This window comes from Geotrypetes seraphini, chromosome 6, assembly GCF_902459505.1.
Source record: "Geotrypetes seraphini chromosome 6, aGeoSer1.1, whole genome shotgun sequence".
NCBI classification, from domain to species: Eukaryota; Metazoa; Chordata; class Amphibia; order Gymnophiona; family Dermophiidae; genus Geotrypetes; species Geotrypetes seraphini.
Window position 1 is genome coordinate 236,107,234 of NC_047089.1, and position 25,903 is coordinate 236,133,136.

General features: G+C 46.4%; 1 protein-coding gene across 3 annotated transcripts in view; it reads right to left on the minus strand.

Annotated features, from left to right (window-relative positions):
• ERG (ETS transcription factor ERG) overlaps window positions 1–24,192 on the minus strand; it is a 429,387-nt gene extending 405,195 nt beyond the window's left edge. For 2 of the 3 annotated variants that reach the window (XM_033949789.1, XM_033949786.1), the window contains exon 1: window positions 23,950–24,192. The gene's annotated coding sequence lies outside the window, so the exon portion shown is untranslated. The remainder of the gene's footprint in view (window positions 1–23,949) is intronic. The other variant, XM_033949790.1, reaches the window with a different exon arrangement.
• Window positions 24,193–25,903: the final 1,711 nt, after the last annotated feature.

Genomic DNA, 25,903 nt, shown 5'->3' on the forward strand with positions numbered 1-25,903 from the left:
CTTTGTAAATCAGTCAAAAAAATCGATCCACTTGAACACGTTCTACTCCACTCAGGATTTTGTAGACTTCAATCATATCTCCCCTCAACTGTCTCTTTTCCAAGCTGAAGAGCCCTAACCTCTCTAGTCTTTCCTCATACGAGAGGAGTTCCATCCCCTTTATCATCTTGGTCGCTCTATGAACTTTTTCCAGTGCCATTATATCTTTTTTGAGATAAGGAGGCCAGAACTGAACACAATACTCAAGGTGAGGTCACACCATTGAGTGATACAGAGGCATTATAACATTCTTAGTCTTGTTAACCATCCCTTATCTAGTAATTCCTAGCATCCTGTTTGCCTTCTTGGCCATCGCCGTACATTGGGTGGAAGGTTTCAGCGTATTGTCTACAATGACACCCAGATCCTTTTCTTGAGCGCTGATCCCCCAAGGTGGGCCTTTAGGGGGTGGGGCGAATCCCCTGATGGCCCTGACCATGTCATTGGTCTGTTGGATGACACTACGGGCATATATGATGGCAATGAAGCCGCAGGACTATTCCTACGTAAATCTGCTCTCATTGCTAAGCAGTGGATACATCATACCCCTCCTAAAGCAACTCGGTGGACGAATCGCATGCATGAACTTTTGCATGTGGAAAGACAATCAGTGAAACACGCATGACGAGAACAAAGATTCTTAAAATTATTGACAACTTTAGTTGATGTATTACCAATGAGACTGCGTTCCATCATTCTGAATTATTTTTCCATCATTCTGAATTATTTAGACGTGTAGCACCAATGGTGCCATGTACAATTTTGTAATATTATAGCAATTTGTTGGATTTTGTCCAGAATTTGAGGGGGGGGGGCGAGGGGGGAGATTCTGGTTGGAATGGGGAAGTGTTAAAAGGAAAGGAATATTCATTGTGTGGAGGGGATTTGATGGGTTACACGGGGAAGGAAGGTGGGAGTTTGGATATAAGCCAGGAATCCATGGTGTGGGAGTTTATGCTGTTGACACAGATAATATAGTCTGCAGTATTGTTAATGTGGTGGGAAATAATAAAGTTACATTCAAATAAAAAAATATAAGGCTTACCGTGGGACGTGCACTGGCGTCCTGAAGTAAATTGGCCAATTTGTGTGTGCACACAGCATGCTAAAAAAAATTTTTTTAAAAAATTATCGTAGAAGGGGCATGATGGGGGTGGAGGGCGAACATGAAAGTGCAATCAGTGCGTGAGGCGCTGCCACCCGCTAATTGGTTAGCGTAGGGATAGTGCAGGGGCCCTTACCACCTACAAAATAGGTGGCGGTAAGGACTCGCGCAGTACTATTTTTTTTTTTTTTTAATGGCTGCGCACGAATGGCACAATTAGTCATGAATTCATAAAATGAGTAAATCAGCCTTTTTCCAGTCGCAGCAAACGGGGCCTTAGCGTGTGGGAAAGAGCCGTGTAAGGACCATTTTTCCACACCTTTAGTAAAAGGGACTCTAAGGCATTCTAGGTAAGTACACATAAGCTCAAATTTTTTTGCCACAAAATTAGTACTCAGATATATATCCACATGGAAATAGTACTCATTATTCATACCGAAACCTTATCATATTTATATAGAGCTCAATGTATACCACTTTACATATAGCAGCTACATGTGTGAGAGATTTTTGTATAGACCTTCAGAATGCAGCCAGGCATTTCATACTGCTGGCTGCTAAAGTCTCCATCATAGTAACATAGTAGATGACGGCAGATAAAGACCCGAATGGTCCATCCAGTCTGCCAAACTTGATTCAATTTAAATTTTTAAAATTTTTCCTTCTTAGCTATTTCTGGGCAAGAATCCAAAGCTCTGCCCGGTACTGTGCTTGGGTTCCAATGGCCGAAATCTCCAGCCCATCTACACCCTCCCAGCCATTGAAGCCCTCTCCAGCCCATCCTCCCCCAAACGGCCATATACAGACACAGACCGTGCAAGTCTGCTCAGTACTGGCCTTAGTTCAATTTTTAATATTATTTTCTGATTCTAGATCCTCTGTGTTCATCCCACGCTTCTTTGAACTCCGTCACCGTTTTCCTCTCCACCACCTCTCTCGGGAGCGCATTCCAGGCATCCACCACCCTCTCCGTAAAGTAGAATTTCCTAACATTGCTCTTGAATCTACCACCCCTCAACCTCCAATCTTTTACTGAAACTTATTTCTGAAACTCTTTTTTAAAAAAGCAATTCACTGTTTTATTATTTATTCATAGTAGATTCTTAATTGTCATCTACGCCACCTCTCCCGACATGCATGTTTCAAGAGAAACTTTCTTCAGCCACCTCATTTCTTCCCTTCGACCCTGAAGAAAGTTTGTTTTGAAGCATGCATGTCGGGAGAGGTGGCGTAGATGACAATTATGAATCTACTATGAGCTAAGTAGCTATATTAATTTTTTTTTTAAGTCATAAAATTATGAATAAATAATAAGACAGTGAATTGCTTTTAAAAAAGAGTTTCAGAAATAAGTTTCAATAAAAGATTGGACTGACGGAGACTTTATCAGCCAGCAGTATGAAATGCCAGGCTGCATTCTGAAGGTCCATAAATATATGTAAAGCAGTATACATTGAGCTCTATATAAATGGGTGTCAGGTCAAAAGCGCGCCGGGACAAAGGCGCGCCCAGACAATTGAGCGCAGCGCAGAGGCGCGCACCGCTCAAAATTACTGTTTTTAGGCCTCCGACGGGGGGGGGGCGTGGGGGGAACCCCCCCACTTTACTTAATAGACATCGTGCCGCATTGTGGGGGCATTGTGGGGGGTTTGGGGGGTTGTAACCCCCCACATTTTACTGAACACTTTTTCCCTGTTTTTAGGGAAAAAGTGAAGTTTACAGTAAAATGTGGAGGGTTACAACCCCCCAAACCCCCCATAACGCCGGCGCGATGTCTATTAAGTAAAGCAGGGGGGTTCCCCAACAAAACCCCCCCGTCGGAGCCCCTAAAAACTGTAACTTTCTTTGGCGCGCGCCTCCATCTTGCGTTTTGTTGGCGCGCGCCTTTGTCTTTCGCGCCGTTGTCTATGAACCATATAAATGTGATAAGGTTTCAGTAGGAATAATGAGTACTATTTCCATGTGGCTAAGTACACATAACACATGTTTTATGTCTGTTATTACAGTGAGTTTAATTCTCTAATTTATTTACTATTAAAGACATTAGTGAATAGAACATTAAGTCTTCATCTACACCTCCACGGGTGGGCTTAAGGTGTTTCCAATAAAGACACACGGTAACATGCAATACCCATTTTTAACATTGCCAGTTGCGGAGAACTTAGGGCTCCTTTTACGAAGCTGCAATAGCGGTTTTAGCGTGCGTCGAATTGCGTTAGTTCTAGCCACGAAGTGTGGGTTTAGCACACGCTAAAATCCTGCGTGCGCTAAAAACGCGATCGCAGCTTCGTAAAAGGAGCCCTAAGTTCTCCGCAACTGGCAATGTTAAAAATGGGTATTGCATGTTACCGTGTGTCTTTATTGGAAACACCTTAAGCCCACCCGTGGAGGTGTCGTTGAAGACTTGTGTCTAATAAATACACTGAGTGCCCTCGGGATGGGCCTCAAAGGGACAGACCGGGTCAGGAACTGGTTGAGTGGAAGGTGACAGAAAGTAGTGGTCAATGGAGATCGCTCCAAAGAAAGGGATGTTAACCGTGGTTCCCTCAAGGTTTGGTTCTTAGGCCTGTTCTTTTTCAACATTTTCGTAAGCGATATTGCTGAAGGGCTGTCGGGTAAGATTTGCCTTTTTTTTTGCAGATGTTACCAAAGTCTGCAATAGTGAATAACATGAGGAAGGGCCTAGTGAAGGTCTGAAATTTGGCAGCTTAGATTTAACGCTAAGAAATGCAAGGTCATGCATTTGGGCTGCAAAACCTTGAGGAAATGGTACGGTTTGGGGGTGAAGAAGTTATGTGATAATCTTACGGTGGCCAAACAGGTTGAAAAGGTAATGGTGAAAGCTAGAAGGAAGCTGGGTATATGACCATTGTTAAAAAAGGAAGTATTGATGTCCCGGTATAAGACTCTTCTGAGGCCTAATTTAGAATATTGTGTGCAATTCTGGAGACACACCTTCAAAAAGATATAAACAGGATGAAATCGGTCCAGGGGAAGGCTACTAAAATGGGTGGTGATCTTTGTCATAAGGCGTATGGGGACAGACTTAAAGATCTCAATATGTATATTTTAGAGGAAAGATGATAGAGACATTTAAGGAACGCTGTGCATTCAAGGCCCTGGCAATAGCACACAAAAGAATTTATGCCACCACCCCCTCCTACCTAAAATCCAAGCTACCCATCTACATCCCCACCCGCACCCTCCACTCAGAAACGGAGATACGCCTATGCATTCCCCCCGGAAGGTCCCTCCTCTCAGAAATCGCCCGCAAACGCTCCTACAGCCGCTTCATTCCCCAACTCTGGAACCAACTCCCCCCCTCAACTCAGACTACAGAACTCACTAATGACATTCTGGAAAATGGTAAAGACCCTCCTCTTCAACTAAAGGTCACCCTCAGTCTACACCCAACCCCCTTAAACCTCACCTCTACCCTTCTTTCTTCATTCTAATCTTCTGCCTAAAGTTCTGTATAGTCCACTCTCAGCCTATACTCAAATAACTTGTATCTAAACTAAACTACTTAAATTTAAACTACTGTTCTTAATTTGCTGTATAGTCCCTATATCTAAACTGCTGCACAGTCTCCTATGTCCAAATTTTTAAATCTACTGTATAATCTTGTATGTCCAATTCACTCCATTGTGAATGTTTACTTGTAAACCGTTCTGAGCTACTGGAAGGACGGGATAAAAATCTCAATAAATAAATAAATTTAAATACCTACATGGCATAAATGTGCATGAGGCGAGTCTCTTTCATTGGAAAGGAAGCTCTGGAATGAAACGGCATAGAACGAGGTTTATATAAGAACATAAGAATAGCCGCTGCTGGGTCAGACCAGTGGTCCATTGCGCCCGGCATTCCGCTCACGCGGCGGCCTTCTGTTGAAGGACCAGCGCTCTAACCGAGACCAGCCCTACCAGCGCACGTTCTTGTTCAGCAGGAACTTGTCTAACTTTGTCTTGAATCCCTGGAGGGTGTTTTCCCCTATGACGGACTCCGGAAGAGCGTTTCCAGTGAAGGGCTCAGGAGTAATCTAAGGAAATACTTTATTTTACAGAAAGGATGGTAGACGTGTGGAACAGTCTCCTGGAAGAGGTAGTGGAGACGAAGACTGGCCCTCTCTTTTACTGGACATGTTAGCGCTTAGCGCACGCTATATAGCATGAGCTGAAACGGCTAGCACGCCTTAGTAAAAGGACCCCCGTGTGAATTCAAGAAAGCTGTGGAACAGGCACATGGGATCTCTTAAAGAGGGGAGGATATGCTAATGCCATCCATATTGGGGGCAATTCTCTGCAGGTTATGTAAGGTTAGGTGCAAGGATGATGCATGCCAAGTGCATATTCTAAATTGGCAATTACACATGCCATTTCTGTTATCCACACTAGTGTCCTCTAGAACAGAGGAGGGTGACGAAAATGATAGGCTTGTGCCAGAAGACGTATGAGGAGAGACCGGAAGCCCTGAATATGTATACCCTAGAGCAGGGATCTCAAAGTCCCTCCTTGAGGGCCGCAATCCAGGGTTTTCTTGATTTCCCCAATGAATATGCATGAGATCTATGTGCATGCACTGCTTTCAATGCATATTCATTGGGGAAATCCTGAAAACCCGACTGGATTGCGGCCCTCAAGGAGGGACTTTGAGATCCCTGCCCTAGAGGAAAGGAGAGACAGGGGAGATATGATTCAGACGTTCAAATACTTGAAGGGTATTAACGTAGAACAAAAACTTTTCCAGAGAAAGGAAAACGGTAAAATTAGAGGACATAATTTGAGGTTGAGAGGTGGTAGATTCAAGAGCAATGTTAGGAAATTCTACTTTACGGAGAGGGTAGTGGATGCCTGGAATGCGCTCCAGAGAGAGGTGGTGGAGAGGAAAACGGTGACGGAATTCAAAGAAGCGTGGGATGAACACAGAGGATCTAGAATCAGAAAATAATATTAAAAATTGAACTAAGGCTGGTACTGGGCAGACTTGCACGGTCTGTGTCTGTATATGGCCATTTGGGGAGGATGGGCTGGAGAGGGCTTCAACGGCTGGGAGGGTTTAGATGGGATGGAGATTTCGGCAATTGGAACCCAAGCACAGTACCGGGTAGAGCTTTGGATTCTTGCCCAGAAATAGCTATGAAGGAAAAATTTAAATTGAATCAGGTTGGGAGACTGGATGGACCATTCGGGTCTTTATCTGCCGTCATCTACTATGTTACTATGTGTAAATCTGTATTTGCATGCCTAAATTTAAGTGTAACCACTTACGCCATGTCAAAGGCTGGTATAAATGTGCGTGGCTAAAAGCTGCCAGTTACTTTGTCATTTTGCAATGGATGAAACTCTTCTAGAAAAATAGTTCCTTCCTCAACAAGTCTTTCAAAGATTTTTCTACAGCCTTTGGTTGCAAATAGTTCATTTTTGAGTTTCAGGGGCCGTTTGACGAAGCTGAGGAAAAAAATGGCCCGAGTGTACCTTTGCGAGGGATTTTGCCTGTGCACTAAGGCCATTTTTTTATCACAGCAGGTTAATTCCACGTCAACTTGTCCAATTTCAAAGAAGGTCTCCACTTGACATCTTTCACAGATTTAAAAAAAAAAAAGTGGTCCAAATAAAGGGGCCCCTAACTCTGGACCTAGTTGAGATCGTGCCCCAAAACTTTGGATATCTTCATTAGATTATGTATCCCCTGAACAAATTTCAGCAATTCCTGAGATGGTCGAGTGGGGAGTTCTTGGCCACTTGACATGGAATGACCCAACTGATTAGCACAGGCATATCCACTCTCCACCGCCGCCCCCCCCCCCCCCCTCCCCAGACACACCCTCTTGGTGAAAAAAATAATTTCATCTTTTTTAGCAGTGCTATTGCATGAACATATCAAAATAGAAACATAGAAGATGACGGCAGATAAGGGCCCTAGCCCATCAGGTCTGCCCACTCTACTGACCCACCCCCAAGTCTACTATCCTAGGGATCCCACTCCTGGTGACAGGTTCCCTTGGCTTAACCCTCTAAGGGATCCCACATGGGCATCCCATTTGCTCTTAAATTCTTGCACGCTGTTTGCCTCGATCACCTGCACCGGGAGCTCGTTCCAAGGATCAACCATTCTCTCGGTGAAGAAATATTTCCTGGTGTCGCCATGAAATTTCCCGCCCCTGAGTTTGAGCGGATGCCCTCTTGTGGCTGAGGGTCCTTTGAGAAAGAGAATCTCTTCTTCCACCTCGATACGGCCGGTAATATACTTAAACGTACTGCATGATGCCTCAGCACACCACATGGGATGTCATTTTAAGCTATGGTAAGCCCACGTTATGCTTAAGGCAGATTGGTAAAAGGGCCCCTAAATGTGATTTGGAGCTGATTGCCCTACTGACTTAACAAATGCACATTGCATCATGCAATATAGACTTTCTTTAGCCACTGACAATAGGCTAGACTAGAAAGAACATACCTAAAAGTACCTATTAAAAATAAAATACCATAAAGAGTTGCAATACTGGCACAGATCACAGGTCCATCAAGCCCAGTAGCAGAACACAAAGCAGACCAAATGACATGCAAAAATGCAGTTTATTAAATTCAAGCACCCGATGTGTCCACATTTTGCCCTAAGGCTGCGTCAGGAGTCAAGGCTACAAGGGGACTCCAACAAACTTTCCCCTAAAAGCAGATTTCTCACACAAACACAATTAGCAATTCTTCTCGCCATGCACAAACGCTGAATCTGTTTCCACCAGTGGCCAATCCAGGTCACAAGCACCTGAGAAGATCCCAAAAGAATAAAACAGATTTCACGATGCTTATCCTAGAAATAAGCAGTGGATTTTCCCAAGTCCATCTTAATAATGGCTTATGGACTTTTCGGAAAGTAGCGAAATCTTTTTTAAACCCTGCTAAGCTAATTGCTTTCACCACATTCTCTGGCAACAAATTCCAGAGTCTAATTACACGTTGTGTGAAGAAATATTTTCTCCAGTGTGTTTTAAAATCTACTACTAGGAAAGAAGCGTTTTCATCTAAAAGCTACCTATGCAATTCAATGAAGTCTGCTGAGGAGGAAAGGGTAAACCCTGGAATGTCACTGATCTTCACATGAAATCTCCATTCCACCTTTATTAGCTTGGCAGAGATTTTCCCTCTGAATAGTAAGAACTAGCACATTAGCACTATGAATTAGAATCCAATCGTATTAATGCAGAATACTGACCCAAAAGACATCGAGAAAACAATCATTTTAATGACAGATGAGCTCTTTTTATCCCCTAGGTTGTAGCTGCAGAAAGGAATACTTTAGTATATGCAATTATGTCTCTAAGTGGTTATAGAATAAACAGTTCTGTGTCTTCAGCAGCTACCAACAACAACAAAAAAAGAAAACTGCAAGACTTCTATTCTAAGCTCAACCTACAAGTTGAGCTAAGAATTTCCTGTTTTGCTCCACCCCCCACCCTTTCATGAAGCCGGGTTAGCGTTTTTTATCGCCGGCTGCGGAGGTTAAAGTTCCAACGCTCATAGGAATTCTGTGAGCGTCGAAGTTTTTACCGCTGTGGCCAATAAAAAAACCTAAAGCAGCTTCATAAAGGTAATAAATAGAAAAAAAATTTTTTTTAATGGAAGGTTAAGTAGCACAGTGAATGACGATCAGATCAGTATAAATCTCTTCAAAGACCTCCCTTTCCCCATTACCCACACACACACAAAAAAACAGCTATCACAGTTTATTCACATTTTCCAAGTTTATAGCAAAAAAAAAAGTTCCTAGTTTTTACTTTTTTAAAATTTTTACATTACATGGCTTTTTTTGTTTGGTTGTTTGGGGTTTTTTTTGTAAATCCTTATTAGTTTTCAATTATTAACAGCAGAGTAATCATCAGAGCAGACATGAAAACTGCCAATCAAGTGGAGAAGGCTTCATCTAAGGCAAGGCAGATATTGGGTTGTATCAATAGAAGTTTTGTCAGCCGAAAGCCTGAAGTCATAATGCCGTTGTACAGGGCCATGGTGAGACCTCATCTGGAGTACTGTGTGCAATTCTGGAGGCCACATTACAGTAAAGATGTGCGCAGAATTGAATCGGTTCAGCGGATGGCCACCAGGATGATCTCGGGGCTCAAGGGTCTCTCGTACGAAGAGAGACTGAACAAATTGCAGCTCTACACTCTCGAGGAACGTAGGGAGAGGGGAGACATGATCGAAACATTTAAGTACCTCACGGGACGTGTCGAAGTGGAAGATGATATTTTCTTTCTCAAGGGACCCTCGGCCACAAGAGGGCACCCGCTCAAACTCAGGGGCGGAAAAGTTCATGGCGACACCAGAAAGTATTTCTTCACAGAGAGAGTGGTTGATCATTGGAACAAGCTTCCAGTGCAGGTGATCGAGGCAGACAGCGCGCCAGACTTTAAGAATAAATGGGATACCCATGTGGGATCCCTACTAGGGTCAAGATAAGGAACTTGGGTCATTAGGGCATAGACAGGGGGTGGGTAAGCAGAGTGGGCAGACTTGATGGGCTTAAGCCCTTTTCTGCCGTCATCTTCTATGTTTCTATGTTTCTATGATGGGTCATTTGGCCTTTATCTGCCATCATGTTTCTATGTTTCTATAATCAGAAAGTTCTATGACATCACAATGCAGGTGTAAAGAGCCTTAGCCTATAGGAAGAGGAGATGCAAATGTTAAGAGCCTTAGCCAATAGGGAGAGGAGGAGAGAGTGGCTGCTGCAGACACCAGAAAGTATTTCTTCACAGAGAGAGTGGTTGATCATTGGAACAAGCTTCCAGTGCAAGTGATCGAGGCAGACAGCGTGCCAGACTTTAAGAATAAATGGGATACCCATGTGGGATCCCTACGAGGGTCAAGATAAGGAAATTGGATCATTAGGGCATAGACAGGGGGTGGGTAAGCAGAGTGGGCAGACTTGATGGGCTGTAGCCCTTTTCTGCCGTCATCTTCTATGTTTCTATGTTAATACAGTGAATTTAAACATAAAAAAATCAATAATTTAAATATCCTACAATTCTATGCGGATTACAAACTATTCAAGTACTCAAGCACTTTTCCCTAAATGTCCCAGCGGGCTCCCACTCTATCTAATGTACCTGGGGCAATGGGGATTAAGTGACTTGCCCGGAGTCACAAGGAGCAGTGCGGGATTCAAACCTACAACCTCAGGGTGCTGAGGCTAGATTTAAAAGCAAAGAAATTGACCCTGGAGAATCTACAGAGAAAAAGTCCATGAGAAACCAAAGAAACACTTTGGAGAGATGATGTTCCTGATATGGGTTTTATTTAAAAAAATCAACATAGCAATCCACATAAAAAACCTTTCGGATCCAGTCCACTAGGAGCGTTGGACCCAACACGGTCCGTATTTCGACAAGAATGTCTTTCTCAGGGGTCCTATGAATGATAGTGTAACAATGTAGTAATGTGTATCGTATGGAAACACGTGTGTTTGTGAGTCTGAAGGTCCATGTGATAACATGCAAAAGTGTGGTATTAGTCAAATATTCAGTGGATGTACGAGTGAAAAGATAAATGGAGCTGTGAGAGCCACTGTTCTCACTTTACCCCCCCTCTCCTCAAATCACTTCATTGGCTCCCTGTCCATTTGCGAATACCGTGTTCCCCCCGGTCGTTCGCGGTCGGCGGTTCGCGGTCCCGGTCATTCGTGGTATCTTCCGACCGCGAACCGCCGACAAGGAGAGGGCAGCGGGAGAGGCAGGAGAGAGCAGTCGGAGCGCCGCGAGCGCATGAAATCACTCGTGGTACGCTCCGACCGCCTCTTCCTGCACTAAGTCGGGCAGCTCCTGATTGGATAAGGCCCGACTTAGTGCAGGAAGAGGCGGTCGGAGCATACCGCGAGCAATTTCCTGCACTCGCGGCGCTCCGGCGGCTCTCCTGCTGCCTTCTCCCGCTGCCCTCTTCAGGCTCCCCCATGAAAACCGTATTCGCGGTTTTTTGAGATTCGCGGAAGTTCCTGGAATATCGGGGGAGTGCTGCACAGTTCAAACTCCTCTTGCTGACGTACAAGTGCATTCGCTCTGCAGCCCCCCAATATCTCTCCTCACTTATCTCCCCCTATCTCCGTTCATCGGGCAAGCCCCTCTTGTGCCCTTCTCTTCCACTGCCAACTCCAGACTCCGCCCCTTCTTTCTTGCCGCACCGTATGCCTGGAACAGGCTGCCTGAATCAAATACGTCGGGTGCTCCGTCCCTAGCAGCGTTCAAATCCAAGCTAAAAACCCACTTTTTTGAAACGGCCTTCAAGTCTTAACTCCCACTCACCGCTGTCAGATACCTCGACCCACTGTATCATTTCCTCTACCAGAATCTCCCCAACCCTGAAATGTCCTGTCTAAATTAGATTGTAAGCTCTTCAGAGCAGGGACTGTCAGCGCTACAGAAATTATAAATAGTAGTAGTATCCGAGGTGGTAAAGCTTATGTGGGGAAGTGCTCCAGCAGGGGATGGTGCGTAAGCTCTCTCTAAAAGAGATGAGCTCGACCAAAACGCAGCGAGTGAAAGAGGATTGTAAAGATAAAAGACAGATGCCGAAAAGAATCACTATACGACAGTGGTCTCAAACTCAAACCCCTTTCAGGGCCACATTTTGGATTTGTAGGTAGTTGGAGGGCCTCAGAAAAAAATAGTTAATGTCTTATTAAAGAAATGACAATTTTGGATGAGGTAAAACTCTTTATAGTTTATAAATCTTTCTTTTTGGCTGTCTTAATAATAATATTGTTATTTATAGCTAAAGAGAGATATGATCAAGAAACTTTTATTTTAGTTTTGTGACTATGATAAACATACTGAGGGCCTCAAAATAGTACCTGGAAGGCCGCATGTGGCCCCCCCGGGCCGCAAGTTTAAGACCACTGCTATACAAGAAGTGAGAGGAAATACAGACCCTGCAAGTCCTGGGGTGGACGATACGTGGAAAAGCTCTAACCCACTGCACCACACACTCCCAACGTTTTGAACGCCAGGGCGCTCATTTCCACCATCGTAGGGCTCCTTTTTACGGTGTGCTAGCGTCTTTAGCGCGTGCTACAATGCCCCACGCGCTAGGCGCTAACGCCTCCATAGAGCTGGCGTTAGTATTTTCCACGTAGCGCGGGGTTTAGCTCGCACGGCTTGTAGCGTGCGCTAAAAACTCCAGCGCATCTTCATAAAAGGAGCCCTTGGTTTCAGATGATTTTTTCAGATGATCTCAGTCAACACAAAACACCGCTCTCGGACTGATCTACTCTCTGAGAAAATATGATCACGTCGCCACTGCCTTCCTAGACTCTCATTGGCTCTCAATACAAGCACAAATTCTATTCAAATTCTACTGTCTATTGCAGTGTTCTTCAACCACCGGTCCATGGACCAGTGCCGGTCCACAGAAATTTCCTGCCGGTCCACAGGGCCAGCACGTGCATCAGGCCCAAAACAGTGTTCTTCAACCGCTGGTCCACGGTGCGATCGATGTGGCGTTATCTTCGAGCCAGCTCCCTCTTCCTAACTGATTCAGTGCGCAAAGCCACGGGCAGCGGCTCCTACGGGCATCCTGCGCCTGAACCGGAAGCCTTCTCTCTGACGTTGCAACGTCGGAAGGAAGGCTTCCAGATGAGGCAAGGGACGTGCAAGGTGTAATTAGTACTATTATGGGGGCGGGTTCTGGGGTGAACATTGGGTAGAGATGGGCGGGGTCTGGCCCACGACTTAGCCCAGTGTTCTTCAACCGCCGGTCCACAGACCGATGCCGGTCCACAGAATAATTTTTTTATTTCTGCCGGTCCATAGGTGTAAAAAGGTTGAAAAACACTGGTCTATTGTTCAAAGCATTAAACGGCTCTGCCCCCTCCTACCTAAACAACCGCCTAAATCAGATCCTCACCACAAGACAAAGAAGAACCCCGACCCCATTTGCCTACCCTCCGCTCAAAGGCACTCAGCGCAAGATGTGTGACAACCTTCTTGCGACGCAAACAGCGAAACTTGACCACTCCACCTCCAATCTCCTGACGGCAACGGGCGACCTCAAAACATTTTGAAAAGCAATCAAAACCCTGCTATTCAAAAAATGTATCCGGATACCTTAACCCCCCCCCTCTACCCCCCTCCCCCCCCCCCCCCCCCCGTCTTCCCTCTCCTCCCAGGTAAATTCCCCTCCCAAAGCCTCCACTTTGGTAATCTCTTCCTCCTCAAAATACCAACCAAGAATACAGATCCCTAAAATATAATGTAATCTTATTTGTAACCTATTTGTAATATTACCTAGAATAGTCCAGTCATCTTACTATCCAATTTGCAAGTTCTCCTGGAAATTATCCAGCTATCTTACCTCTTTTGTAACCAAAAAAAGCAATTGTAACGTTACGTATAGATCCATGGTGAGGCCCCTCCTGGAATACTGTGTGCAATTCTGGAGGCCGCATTACCGTAAGGATGTGCTGAGACTGGAGTCGGTCCAGAGAATGGCCACCCGGATGGTCTCGGGACTCAAGGATCTCCCCGTACGAGGAACGGCTGGATAAGTTGCAGCTGTACTCACTCGAGGAACGCAGAGAGAGGGGTGACATGATCGAGACATTCAAGTATCTCACGGGCCGCATCGAGGTGGAAGAAGATATCTTCTTTTTCAAGGGTCCCGCGGCAACAAGGGGGCATCCGTGGAAAATCAGGGGCGGGAAACTGCACGGGGACACCAGGAAATTCTTTTTCACTGAGAGGGTGGTTGATTGCTGGAATAGTCTTCCACTTCAGGTGATTGAGGCCAGCAGCGTGCCTGATTTTAAGGCCAAATGGGATAGACATGTGGGATCTATTCAAAGAGATAGGTAGGGGAGGGTCATTGGGGTGGGCAGACTAGATGGGCCTTGGCCCTTATCTGCCGTCTAATCACAAAAACCCAACTAAAGTCACCAGATAAGCACTGAAAACACATAAAACAGATCCCCATACACTACCCCAGTGATCACCGACCCCCCCAACCCCAGAAAAATCATAATCACACCTTTAAAATTCAGCCTCCAGACCATCATCACCTGGCTGCCTGGCATAGGAAAGCCTAGTTGTCCTGCACAGAGGCAGCTTAAGTCGTCTTGGGGTGGGTTAGGGACCCATAGAGAGGAGGACCCATGCCCATAAGCCCCTGTAATCACTGTATTGATACTTAAACATGTGCACTCCCCTTTACACCCCTCAAACCGTTTTGTACTGGCATATTAGTGGCTCCTGCAGCCATAAGGACTATTAGGGTGGTTGATAAGTGGGTCTAGGGGATTCTGGCTCACTGTGACCTCTAAGGGAGCTGTAGTGAGATGATGACATGGCACCCTTTTTGTGAAGTTCACAGCAGTGCCCTGTAAGGTACCCCACTATTTAGGTGCCATGTCTGGGTGTTCAGTCCAACACTTTGCAACCCCTCCCACTTCCAACAGGGCTTGTTCTAGGCATTTTTGACTTGGACGAAAATGTGGTATAAAGATGGACGACTTAGCGACTTGGACGATCAGATCGGCAGGACGTATACTTAGACGATTTTCGAAACAAAAAAAATTTTGGACGTATTTTTTGAAAATGTGTCCTAGGCTGTTTTTTTTACTTTGGACGACTTGCGACTTAAACGAAAACGGACTTAGACGTTCCTTTCGATTATGCCCCTCCACGTGTTTTAGCATGGATTTAGTGCGCTAAATCAGCGTGTGTGCTAACACGTCCCTAGGATAACATGCATGCGTTGGCATTTAGCGCATGTTTAGCACGCGCTAAAAAGCTTAGCGCACCTTTGTAAGCGCTGGTGTGAGGTTACAGCAGTGAGGCGGGCAACGTTCCAGAACGTGACCACTGGATCCTTAAGGCACAAGTTTTCCATAAAGAATCATTCTTTATAATACCGAGAGCCTCAAAATAGTACCTGGGAATCCGCAAATTTGAGATCACTGCTCTAGACTATTGTAATACTTTCATGATTAGTCATTGCCAGTAGCCTAGTACGGATGAGCAGCACCCCGGGTGATGGAGCCCCTCCCTGCCCCCTTCCCGGCCCCCTTCCATGCCCACACCCCCTTCCCTTTCCCCCTATCTTTTTAACCTTCTCCGGCATGAGCAGCATGCCTACATCGGTGTCGGCTCACCCTTTGACATCACTTCTTGGGCGCGGGTCCTGGAAGTGGCGTCAGAGAGAACGCCGATGCCGGCCCACAGTAAGGAGCTCTTCTGCGGTTTAGGAAAAGGGGCCCTAATGCTCTTTTTACCAAACCTTTCAAAGCACCCTGGTACTGATTAGAGGAGCGAGCTTTAAATACGAATAAATCCTGAGGAAAGACTTTGAAATCAAAATGAAAAAGGAGCCCTAAGTAGTTTGAGAGCGATGTGATTGTAAAATTGCTCAAGATCTGAAAACACCGAAGACAGGAAGGGAAAACAGGGAATACATGAATAACACTGGTCCAACCTTCCTACTGGATGACAATTGACATTTTCTCAGATAAAGTCGGACAGCTTTGATGCATTAATATTGTTTCAAAGTCTGGGAAACGTGTTTTCTTTTCTGCCCTGGGAGGCTCTGCATTACTATTTTTTTTTTTTTTGTAAAACTTTATTAGTTTTCAATTATTAACAGTGCAATACAGTGAATTTAAACATAAACAAATTTTAAAAAAGTGCTTTACATATACAACTATTTCAACAACAAACATTTTCACCCCCCTTAACTAATGAAAATAAAACCACATGTATAATTTCAATAAAATAGATATAATGAATAATAATTATAATGTTTTCCCATCCCCCTCCCTCCCACCCTGGATGTGAAAGGAGGACAGATAAAAAGAAAAGGTACATGACAACGGTTCATAGACAACGGCGCGAAAGACAAAAGCGCGCGCCGACAATTGAGCACAGCGCGCGCCGCCGTGCCACTCTAAATTACAGTCTTTAGGGGCTCCGACGGGGGGTTTTGTTGGGGAACCCCCTCAGTTTACTTAATAGACATCGCGCCGGCATTATGGGGGGTTTGGGGGTTGTAACCCTCCACATTTTACTGTAAACAACTTTTTCCCTAAAAACAGGGAAAAAGTAAAGTTTTCAGTAAAATGTGGGGGGTTACAACCCCCCACACCGCCCCCACAACGCGGCGCGATGTATATTAAGTAAAGTGGTGGGGTTCCCTCCACCCCCCGTTGGAGCGCTAAAAACAGTAATTTAGAGCGGCGGCGCGCGCTGCGCTCAATTGTCTGGGCGCACCTTTGTCCCGGCGCGCTTTTGACCAGACACCCATGACAACTATTGTGACTCAATAATGGGCTCCACACCCTTTCAAATGCACTACATTATCCTAAAATTTCAGCATTCATTCTTTCATATTTGTAGCTAGAACATAAGTTTGCCCACCAGAAAGTATATTGCAGTAGCACTGTGCGTCCATTTGAAAGCACACGAGAGATGTCGACGATAAGTCTCTCCAAAGTCCAAACATTGAAAACAAAACCAAAAAAAAAAAACTCAGAACAAATCAAAAATTCCTATATATGACATGGGAAACTAAGCAAAATCAAAGTTTTGGAGCAGACTAACATTTTCCCAGAAAGGCTGCTGTGGACTTGAAGTCCAGAGTAGCCTCTCAGGCGGGTGGAGGAAAGGTGCCACCGCGCAAGGGGCAAACACATTGGGATACAGGGGCCGGAGACGGTGGGGAAACTGAAAGAAGAAAAGGCCAGCTGAAGGGGTTAATGGACTGGGACTAAAAGGCTGAAAGCAGAGCACAGGAAGCAACCACAGGTGAATAATAACCATCATAACAACCCCTCCCCCTCCTTTTACAAAACCATAGTGCGGTGTTTAACGCCGGCCATGGCGGTAACAGCTCCGACGCTCACAGGAATTCTCTCCCCCCCCCCCCCCACTGTTTTTAGCGCCGGCCACGGAGGTAATAGCTCTGACGCTCATAGAATTCTTAGGTCGCAGTTGTTACTGCCATGGTCGACGCTAAAAATGCATTTAAAATGAATATTAGTTTTCCTAAATGGTCATGTACGTCCGTGCTGTTGAGTTTCTTCTGCCAATATAGGTGCGCTAGTGTTTTTATTGCACGCATCGGGTTAGTGCGCGCTAGCCGAAAATCAGCCCCTGCTCAAAAGGAGGCGGTAGTGGCTAGCGCCTTAAGGCCCTAGCGCACCTTTGTAAAAGTACCGTATTTGCCGGCGTATAAGACGACTGGGCGTATAAGACGACCCCCCAACTTTTAGTTAAAATATAGAGTTTTGTTATATACTCGCCGTATAAGACTACCCCTTCTTCTGCACACCTTCTCTACCGCCCCGGGTGCAGCACAGCCGGCCAGGTTCCCTTACTTTTGTGGCACTTCCCCGACCGACCGATAACAGCCCCGGTCCGACAAACCTCCCTGCCCTTAACCGCGAATCTAAATTACCTTCTTACAGCTGCTGTAAGAAGGTAATTTAGATTCGCGGCTACAGGGCAGGGAGGATTGTCGGACCGGGGCTGTTATCGGTCGGTCGGGGAAGTGCCACAAAAGTAAGGGAACCTGGCCGGCTGTGCTGCAACGGGGGTGGGGCGGCCGCCCCTCTCTCTTGGTAGCCACTCGAACCGCGAGGCTACTCTCCTTCTCCTTATCTGCCCTGCCTGCAGCACAGAGCCGAACGGAAGTCTTCCCGACGTCAGCACTGACGTCGGAGGGAGGGAGGGCTTTGTTTAAGCCCTCCCTCCCCTCCGACGTCAGCGCTGACGTCGGGAAGACTTCCGTTCGGCTCTGTGCTGCAAGCAGAGAAGGTAGGGAGAAGAAGAGCCGCGTACATCCAGAAGACTGAGCATCCAGCCCCGCAGGAGCCCCGCGACCCTCGGAGGCGTCCCCATGGGATCCCCGCGACCCTAGGGGGCGTCCCCACGGGATCCCCGCGACCCTAGGGGCGTCCCCGTGCAGCTCTCTAATGTAAAGTAAGGGCATGTAAAACAGTACCCGGCGTATAAGACGACCCCCGACTTTGGGGAGGATTTTAAGGTACTGAAAAGTCGTCTTATACGCCGGCAAATACGGTAGTCCTATAAGTATATCAAATTGTTTTGTGAATTGCTATTGTAATCTGTTTATTCATCATTTGTTGTTCTTTGGAAGGTCTAATAAAAATTTATTGAATTAAAAAAAAAATGCACTATGGGCTCTTTTTACTAAAGTGCGCTAGCATTTTTAGGGCATGCAGGATATTACCGCGCGCTACGCGGTTAGAACTAACGCCAGCTCAATGCTGGCGTTAGCGTCTAGCACACAGGGCAATGTAGCGTGCGCTATTCCGTGCGTTAATGCCCTAACACAGCTTCGTAAAAGGAGCCCTATGGTTTTATTAAAGGGGTGGGTCTATGAGCATGGGAGCACGAGGCACATCCTGCAGGCAATCAGCCGGCACCAGGGCCTCTCCTTCTGTCTGTCCCTCTTTCCTGCTGGCACCCTCCCCCCCCCCCCCCCCCCCACTGGTGGCTCAGGGCCCGTCTGGAGGGCCTCTGCGCATGTCAACGTGATGATGTCACGCATGCACGCGATGTCATCACGGTGACAGCCGTGCATTTCCGGATGCCTCGAACCACGGCCACTAAGTTCAGTGTGCTGTGGCTCGAAAATGTTTGCGGGACACTGATTTAGAGTGTCAAACCCAAATCTGAGTATCTGGCAAGCTGTGCAAAATCATCATAATTATAGCAATAACTAGAGTTTTAGCCCGTTACATTAATTACAGTAACGGGTGCTAGAATAGCCCCACATATACCCTGACCCTGATCCCACCCATGCCCCACCCCTGCCTCCCACTGATCCCAGTCCCACCACCTCACCTTTCACCATTTCCTTTGTACCCTTTTGGCCCTCCTGACAGGGTCTTTACTTACCCGAGGCGGCAGCAGCAGTCCTGACGTACCAACTTTCCTCCCTCAGTGCCCCAAAGCAGCAGTGGTCCTACCATTTCCATCTCTCCCTTCCCCCCTTTCACACCCTCTACCATCTCTCTCTGACCCTGTTTCACCCCTTTTGCCATCTTTCCTTTTCCTGTCCCCCTCTGTCCTTCCCCAAGACCATCTCTCTCTCCTGCCCCCTCCACACTCCCTGAAGTCTATCTCTCCCTATCCCCTACCATCTCTCCTGGTCCCCCTAGTAGCCCCTCTGTCCTTCTCATCCATCTGTCTTTGTCTCTCTCTCCTTTCCTCACTTGAGTCCAACATCTCTCCCTTCTCCCACTCCCTCCCCCGAATCCATCACCCCCTGCCTCTGCGGAGCTCTCGCAGCTCCTCCTCATCCTCCTCCAGCCAGGCTTCAGCTCTGCAGCCGCTGACAGCTGCCGCAGCCGCCATCCACCTCGGGGGAGAGAACGAGAGAGAGATTCTCATGTGCGCCGGGAAAGGGTGCATGGGGGGAAGGGGGCCACGACAGCGGCGAAGTTACAGTGAGGGAGGGAGGGAGTAGAAGCACGCATGCGCACTCTTGTCCGCGGGGCCCTACAGATCACGGAAAACAGAACACGCAGGTGGGAGTGCGCATGCGCGCTTAGGGTTTATTATCTTAGATTACACTTAAAACATAACTGCCCAGATGTCACAGCTATTGAAAAGAGCCATGTTTGGTTCAGACAGAGACAATACTCTGGAAAATAAGAAATTCAGAACAGTGATAAAATACTGAGATTTACAGACAGAAATGGCAAACATCTGGAAAGGGAATCAGCAGTGGTCCTGACTGGCATTGAGGCATTCAGTGCAAAACCAGAGGACTCGGAAGAAATAGCTATAGAGAACAGCACTCAAATATTATCAGGCATGCATTCATGATTCTCAGGCTCTTGCATAGGGCCCTCAATCATAGAAACTGACCATCATTGGCTGTGACACACTATTTTTATATTGTAGATCTTCATCTTCATCAAAAAAAACAGAGAAAAAGGGAACATAGAAACATGATGGCAAGTCAAGGCCAAATGGCCCATCCAGAGCATCCAGTATCTCCTCCTCTCCCTATTGGTTAAGGCTCTTAACACTTGCATCTCCTCTTCCTATAGGCTAAGGCTCTTTACAGCTGCATTGTGATGTCGTAGAACTTTACGGTTATAGAGCCATTGTAACATGATGGCAGATAAAGGCCAAATGGCCCATCCAGAGCATCCAGTATCTCCTCCTCTCCCTATTGGTTAAGGCTCTTAACACTTGCATCTCCTCTTCCTATAGGCTAAGGCTCTTTACAACTTCATTGTGAGGTCATAGAGCTTTATGGTAATAGAAACATGATGGCAGATAAAGGACAAATGGCCCATCCAGTCTGCCCATCCGCAGCATCCACTATCTCCTCCTCTCCCTATTGGCTAAGGCTCTTAACATTTGCATCTCCTCTTCCTATAGGCTAAGGCTCTTTACAGCTGTATTGTGATGTCGTAGAACTTTACGGTTATAGAAACATTGTAACATGATGGCAGATAAAGGCCAAATGGCCCATCCAGAGCATCCAGTATCTCCTCCTCTCCCTATTGGTTAAGGCTCTTAAACACTTGCATCTCCTCTTCCTATAGGCTAAGGCTCTTTACAACTTCATTGTGAGGTCATAGAGCTTTATGGTAATAGAAACATGATGGCAGATAAAGGACAAATGGCCCATCCAGTCTGCCCATCCGCAGCATCCACTATCTCCTCCTCTCCCTATTGGCTAAGGCTCTTAACATTTGCATCTCCTCTTCCTATAGGCTAAGGCTCTTTACAGCTGTATTGTGATGTCAAAGAGCTTTATGGTTATAGAAACATAAACGTGATGGCGGGAAGGGGTAAAACGCGGACCTCATGGACCTTACGGACCTCGCAGATCTAAAACCGCACGTCCTTAATAATCCGAGGTCCATGCATTGACAAGTCCGCCTTCGCTTTCCCTGCAGCTCAGTTCAGGCCCCTGGCTCCCTCGCGGACCTCATGGATCGGAACTGCACTTCACATCCTTAAAAATCCGAGGTCCGCGCCACTTTTAGTCTCTGGCTCTGACAGAGCTCTATGACAATTTAACTCTGACGGATCCTAATGATTTTCCCTCCCTCAGAGTTAAATTGTCATAGAGCTCTGTCAGAGCAAGACTAAAAGTGGCACGGACCTCGGATTTTTATGGATGTGACGTGCAGTTCTGATCCGTGAGGTCCGTGAGGGAGCCTGGGGCCTGACTGAGCTGCAGGGAAAGCGAAGGCGGACTTGTCAATGCACGGACCTTGGATTTTTAAGGGCGTGCGGTTTTAGATCCACAAGGTCCGTAAGGTCCGTGAGGTCCGCGTTTTACCCCTTCCCCGTGATGGCAGATAAAGGCCAAATGGCCCGTCCAGTCTGGCCATTTCGGTAGCCACCCTCTGAATCAGCTCCATCCTTATATCTTTTCCAAGGTGTGATCTCAAGAATTGTACCTAATCATCCTCATCCTCATCACCTACTATTAAAGTGGATTAGGTGAGGGGAAAAGGTCCTTTGTCCAGTACCTCCATACATATAAGTTACCCCAAAACTCTGGAGTGGAGGGCGCTTAGAAATCAGAATCCAGGTGCGACATGTCTGGCACAAAAATATTCCTTTTATAACATATGACAACACCCCGGCTTTCCCTGGAAAAGCACATTAGAAATGCTGACTTAAATCAGTCATCATAACCCAGTGGTCTCAAACTCCAACCCTTTGCAGGGCCTCATTTTGGATTTGTCGGTACTTGGAGGGCCTCAGAAAAAAAGTTAATGTCTTATTAAAGAAATGACAATATTGCATGAGGTAAAACACTTTATAGTTTATAAATCTTTCCTTTTGGCTAAGTCTTAATAATAATGTTGTCATTTATAGCTAAAGAGACACATGATCAAGAAACTTATTTTACTTTTGTGATTATGATAAACATACCGAAGGCCTCAAAATAGGACCTGGCGGGCCGTGAGTTGAGACCACAGAGTTAAGGGGAACAGTTAATCTGCTGGCTTGGTTGGAGAACAGAGGAGAGAACAGGACAATCAAGCCATTGTGACATCACTGATGAGGCTGGCTCTTATTGGTGGAATGAAGCATTATGACATCACAATCTCAGCTCTGCTTCCCAAAGACAAACAGGATGTCATGGTTACAGTTAAGCCAGTGGTCTCCAACTCAAACCCTTTGCAGGGCCACATTTTGGATTTGTCGGTACTTGGAGGGCCTCAGAAAAAAAGTTAACGTCTTATTAAAGAAATGACAATATTGCATGAGGTAAAACACTTTATAGTTTATAAATCTTTCCTTTTGGCTAAGTCTTAATAATAATATTGTCATTTATAGCTAAAGAGACATATGACTAAGAAACTGTTTTATTTTACTTTTGTGATTATGATAAACATATCGAGGGCCTCAAAATAGTATCTGGCGGGCCGCGAGTTTGAAACCACTGTCATAACCATTATATTTACTAGGGCTTTGGAACCAAGCTCTTCATAAACACATTGCCATCCTAACTCCAGTACTTAAGTGTGCATAATGGTAAAAAGATTCAATCTGTAATAGGCACCAAATAGTATTGTAACATTCAATTCCACTAATAATAATAAAAATGATTCAGATGAATTCAAAACTTCCAAATCCACCTTATTATGAATGCTATATTGATCCTCAGATGCACCACTCCACGTTCAAACTTTATCACCACCACGCTAAGCTTGGATGGGCAGAATCTTCCCTGGATCTGTTTACTTATGCTTTAATAACTTAATTTTGTATCTTTTTTAGTATCTTTTTAAATACATTTTTAAATATGATATAATATTTGTAGAAAATAACTTATCTCAATGTTTGGTCATTAAAGGGACTTCTTGCGCCAACATGTTTCGCGCTACGGCGCTTTTTCAAGGCTGGGTCCCTACGTAACTCACGCCATCCGATTAGAACAACCGTTTTCCAGTCAATGACCGGAAAACTGTTGGTGCATCTGAGGATCAATATAGCATTCATAATAAGGTGGATTTGGAAGTTTTGAATTCATCTGAATCGTTTTTGTTATTATTAATGGTAAAAAGAGGCATATAATGCATTTATAAACAAGAAAGTACAAACTCAGAGTAGTAGTTAAGCATAGATCACAGAAAACAGCGCATGGCCAAATAGCGATTCAGTGTACTGTAATTTTTCATCCTAGTTTTTCAACACAGGCGTATCAACGTTCTAGACGCGTAGATGCTCCGTTCTAGACGCGTAGATGCTCCGTTCTAGACGCGTAGATGCTCCGTTCTAGACGCGTAGATGCTCCGTTCTAGACGCGTAGATGCTCCGGCCACGGTAGGTATAAGAACTTTTCGGAGTTTCTCAACTTGGTCCAGACCAGCCCCGTAGGACTACATAACTTGACTTCGACTCGCACTAGTGACGGAATGCAAGGAAGTAACGCGACTGTCACCTTCCCCCCGGGAAGCAGAGCAGTGGCCAGACTGATGGGCTGAGTGATCGGTGCTAACGGATGGATGCAGAAACTTTAAAAAGGGGCTGATCGAAGTTGCAAGTGGTAGCGCTACTGTACCACTCCATTTACCAGCTGGATTCAAAGATCTAAAAGAGGAAAGCTTAGTACATCTGGCCCAAATCCTTCTACTTGAGGGCATGCAATGCGAAATCCCTTTCTAGATCAGCCCTTGGGGGAGCAACTACGTTACCCCATCTCTCTCCTCCCCGATCCCGGCCGGGGGGGGGCACCTCTGCTGCCCTGGGGGAAAGTCGGATCTCGAGCCGCCGATCCCGGGGAGAGGGGGTGGGGGGAGACGCCGGAGAGACTTACCGAGACTGCAAAGGAGATCCGGGCTGGCTGGGCAGGGTGGAGGGTGGACGCTGCGGTCGCCAGTCCCGCTGGGTGTGTGGGTGATGTGTGCGAGTGAGTGAGGCTGGTGTGTGTGTGCGCTCTGGCTGCGGCTGTGGAGGGAGATGCACTGACTCATTGCTCTGGGAATGGGCTCAGCCCAGAGTCATGGTGGAAGCCTCAATGAGTCTCTGTCGTTTCTCCAATCATGGATCAGTGCAACTGAAAGCGAGCCTGGCTCCGGAGGATTAGGCGCACAACGGCCAGGCTAGACGCTCTTCAGACCGTGCGTCACGTGTGTGCGCGCGTCTGCCAGAAAGAGACGGGCAGAATATGGGAGAGGGGAGAGACGGGGGGGAGGAGGGCCGACGAAACGGAGCCGGGTGGAGGAGATGCAGCGCTTGGGACCCGAGTGTAATTTAAGACGGCTAGAAACAGGGCGCCCAATCGCCAGAGATGACAACCAAACGGGATTACGATTTATCATTTCTGTAGCGCTGAAAGGCGTACGCAGCGCTGTACATTTCACATACAACAAGACAGTCCCTGCTCTGAAGAGCTTACGATCTAATTTTGGCCGACAGGACGTCTAAGGGTTGGGGAGATTACGGTAGAGGAAATGATACAGAATTTAGAGACAACCTTTAAAAGATTGAGGGGGGGGGGTGAGAAACCTGAGGAAGATATGCGTAGGAAGAACTGGAAGGACCCTTTGTCAAACACATGAAATCTGGAAATTAAAGGAGAACAGAACTGTCAGCTCCCTCCCCGGACAAAATAAACCATGCCTAATAATAATACTGTAATAATACCAATAGCAACCCGTGAAGGAGGCTCTCCCGCCACAAGAGAGCTTAAAACACCACAAAACCCACGTGGGGCTGTCAAAGAAAGAGAGAGCGAGCAATAATACAGCTGGGGAATAGTGACTTTGCCACTGTCACTGCACGATCTTATCACCTCCCTGATGATTAGACAGAGGCTGAACGGGGGGGGGGGGAATTATTGATGTGAGTGCTGAAACGGTGCACCCCATATCCCCCCTCCCCCGTTCCTGTGCTGTCCCTAGTTGTAAAAGTGACAGTTTTGCTTCAAAGTTGTAGCAGTCAACCTGGAAAATCCATCAAAACGTTCATTCTAGACCTCTATAGGGCTCCTTTTATCAAGCCGCGCTAGCGGTTTAACGCGCGTTAAACCGACGGCCGCGCTAAGCGCTACCGCCTCCCTTGAGCAGGCGGTAGTTTTTCGGCCGGCGTGGGGGGGGGGGTTAGCGCGTGATGAAACCTCCCGCGCGCGTTAATCCCGCTAGCGCGGCTTGATAAAAGGAGCCCTATATGTGTACTATCTGCATAGCTACAGCAGATGCGCGTTATTTGTGCATATATATATATAGATAGCGAGGCTGTATGGTGCGTTGGGGTTTCCCCCCCCCCCTCCCAAAGGTTCATGGACTGCTATTAATGTGAGAGCCGCATCTGACAGACGTCCGATTGTGAGCGAGGCGTGTTTTCAATGAAAGTCGAGTTATTTTAGCTGCAGACGTGTTTACATTTCTGCGGTTTCGTCTACAACTTTCCCTTTTTCTTGCTTCGGGATTCTGCTCTGTGAAGCAAAAAGCCGTGAGCTCCCAGACATTCCAAAGGGGCTGCCAAAATAATAGGAGGGGGAGGAAGAAATCAACCCCCCCCCCACACACACACACACACACGGACCCCCAGGTCTAGGTCAGGCTCAGGGCTGGAGGTGGATCATTTGAGCCCCCTCCCTCCTATCCAGTCAGAAAACCCTCCAGGGCTTCATTTCCTGTTTATAACTGGGGGGAGGGGGTGGGAGAGAAAGTGGACGGATCTTTTTTTTTTTTAAGAAAGTGCCTATTTTCCAGGTACTGAGGCTACAGAGAATTTCTTTAACTGTTAATAAATCAAAGCGTCTGCCC